Source organism: Diceros bicornis, chromosome 9, assembly GCF_020826845.1.
Source record: "Diceros bicornis minor isolate mBicDic1 chromosome 9, mDicBic1.mat.cur, whole genome shotgun sequence".
NCBI classification, from domain to species: Eukaryota; Metazoa; Chordata; class Mammalia; order Perissodactyla; family Rhinocerotidae; genus Diceros; species Diceros bicornis.
Genome location: NC_080748.1, coordinates 11207510 through 11210697, shown reverse-complemented (window position 1 = coordinate 11210697; position 3188 = coordinate 11207510).

The following is a 3188-nucleotide window of genomic DNA, read 5'->3' as shown; positions in this document are numbered from 1 at the left end:
GCCTATCCTGAAGACTTTCTACTTACCAGGGAATTGTGTTAGGGGTTAGGAATACAGAAATGCAGTACACGTTGTTGATTGGCCCTCATCATCCATTTCTAACCTCATCTAGATTCTCCCCTGTTTAGCATTAGCTAGAAGGCTGAAATCTATATTTGCCAGAAGTCTTAGCAGCAAGTCTTCTGGGTGCAATTAAGATCTTGCCAGTGAATTGCATTCATGCAATCTCTGGAAGACAGAAAGAAGACAGAGGTCATTCGTCTTGTCATAGTTGTGGCTAACTGGTTCTGGCAGATGTGAGTACTGGCATGGTCAGAGTCTATGTTCCACTGTTTGACATCATTTTCTTGGATGTGGGGCAGCTGCGGTCATATGAGCAGTTTCCAGACCTCTGTATCACAATCGTGGTGATAAGACCTTGAGGCCAATAGTTTAGCAGTGGCTTGCCTTCCAGTGATTTTGTAAATACTGAATTCCCTATTGCTTGAAATGCCTCAAGTGATTTCTGTTTTCAATACTGAATCTTTTCAGATAAAATAAATAAATAGGATGCAATCATTGCCCTTAGGAAACATACCATTTGTTGGGGGAAACAGACAATGCAACTTGAGTAGGAATACAACACAGGTACGAATGGAAAGGTGCTATGGGAGTAAAGAGTAAGAGCACAGCATGTGAAGTGCCGGTTTGGTGACCTATTACTGCAGAGCTAACCACCCCCAAACCTCGGGGTCATCTCTCTCACAGTTCTGTGGATTGACTGGGCTTGGCTGGGCAGTTCTTCTGCTGGTCTCGTGTCATTGCTGTCAGAGGGCGGCTGGGCCTGGAGTTTCCCAGAGGCTCAACTGAGACCCTGGGTTGCCTGGGCCTCTCCCCTCCCCATGTTTCCTTAGGGTCTCTCCTCTCCATACGGCCTCTTCATGTGGACACGTCACGTAGACTCTCCAGCAAGGTAGCTGGGTTTTTTTACGCAGTAGTCCAGGGCTCCCAAAAACACACGTGTGGAAGCTGTCAGGCCTTCCTAAGTCTTAGGCCCAGAACTGGCACAGCATCAGTTTGGCTGCAGTTTATGGTTAAAGTGAGTCACAGGCCCAGCCCAAATTCCACATGGGCAGGGACGACACAAAGATGTGGAGACCAAGAGGCATGGTGCATTGAGGGCCAACTTAGAAACTGGCTACCACAGGGAGACACTCTGTGGAAGTTGGGGAAGGTTCATGGAGAACATCCAATAGTTGATGAGCTAACAGACTTGACAGAGGACCCAGGGCCTTTTCCAGAGCCATACAGTTATTACTCAATAAGACTAAATGTAGGGAAGGGTGGAAGAAAGGAAAGCAGGCAGGCAAACACAGGATGTGTGAATTGGTAGGCCCTTCCAGTCAGAGGCAAAACAACATTGTTTAGAAGCAGCACAGTGGGTTACAGGACCTGCAATTATACCTATGGGCTCAGAGAGCCCAGGGGCCTGAGAATCCAAGCTGTGGGATTTGGACTTGGCCCTTTAGACTCTAGAGGTTACAGAACAGCTTTAGGTAATGGAGAGGCATGGGTACCTTCACATTCTAGAAAGATCCCTCTGGCCTAAGTGAGGTGTGGGGAAGATGGTGCTAGAGACAGCGAGACCAGTTATGCTACTGCAGTGGACCTGGTGAGGGAGGAAGAGAGCGTAAGGAAAATACATGGCAGTGCGGCAGCAGAGGAGGAAACAGATTTGAAATAGTCCTAGAAGGGAGAATGAACAGACCCAACATTCCATGATTTGTGGTGTACTAAGAAGATATGAATACACATGAGGACATTTATCTTAACATGCTGCATTTACTTTCATATATTTTTATTACAAAATAACACATTATATGAATGTATATATGTTCATATATATCTATATCTATGATTTTAAAATAAACACAACATAAGAAATAGTGCATTCCAAAATCTTCTGATGCAAAACAAAATGTGAACTTTGTGTAACACAATGTTTTAAATTAATGACACAGATTTCCCCCTATTTAATCTCTTAATACATGTCTTATAGGGACAGAAGACATCCTGTCTTTCTTTATTGGGATCCCATCTCACCAAAGCAGTATAAAAACATCACTTTGATAACAATTCAACTTCTAAGCCCAGTCCTTAAATGGATAAGCTAAGTAGTCAGATATTTTCACTTAGATAAACTGAGTGTTTTAGCTTGGCTGGTCACTAACAGTCTATGTGAGTTCTCCAAGGAGAAGAGATGCTCAGCAAAGCTTTTGGAGCTGCAAGAAAAATATACATCCTGTAATTTTCTTTAATGATCCATCTTTACCCTCGAAGCACATTATATTGCTTCCTGGTTCAAGATCTAGTCGGGAGACAGAAACAACACAAGTTACCTCAACAGAGAGTAATCAGGTATTGGAAAACTAAAAAAGCAAGAAGGGAGCACTGAAGTATCATGGAGGTCATAACTGCAAAACAGCTCCACCCCTAGGGCTGGGCAACAAAACAAAGAGGTCGTAAATATGAAAACTTGAAGGAGGTGCCCCATGCAGCTGAGACCCAGATCTCTGAGGAGGGCTGCCAGTCAGCTGGTGGGTGCTGATTCTGGAAAAACTACAAACTGGAGTAAATGGAATAAATTGCTGCTAATGGCATAAGCTGCCACTACCAGAAGAAGATGGCCCAGCTCTCACTGAGGTGAACAGGAAGCAGAAAGGAAGAAACAAGTCCTCCCTCCTGCCTTCAGCCTTGAAGCCTCCCTTTAGGGCCTCCTATTGATTGGCAGATCCGAACCAATAGCCAGTTGCCAAAGGAGAAATGTAGATTCCAGTGTCTCAGCTCAGCTTCGGCATGGCATCACAAAGCAGAGTATGGAAGGGTGGGTCTGAGGCCAGGAAATAAGACCTTAGCCATCATATCTAGATTGAAAAGTATTTGACGTGAGTTCTCCCACCCCACCCTCCCCTTCCTCTTTCATTTCTACCTCAACTTTCTCCCTCCAAAGAGGATTTGAGTTGGTTTCCAATAAAGGCACATACTAAATAGGACATTTAAAACAAAATAGCTCAAAATAGATAAAATAAAGATCACACTCCATTCTGAGCAGTGTTTTCAAAACTTTGTATGGCAACCAAAGTAGAAACATATATTATGACTTATTAGACATACACACGTATAACTGAAAAAAGTTTCATGAAGCAATC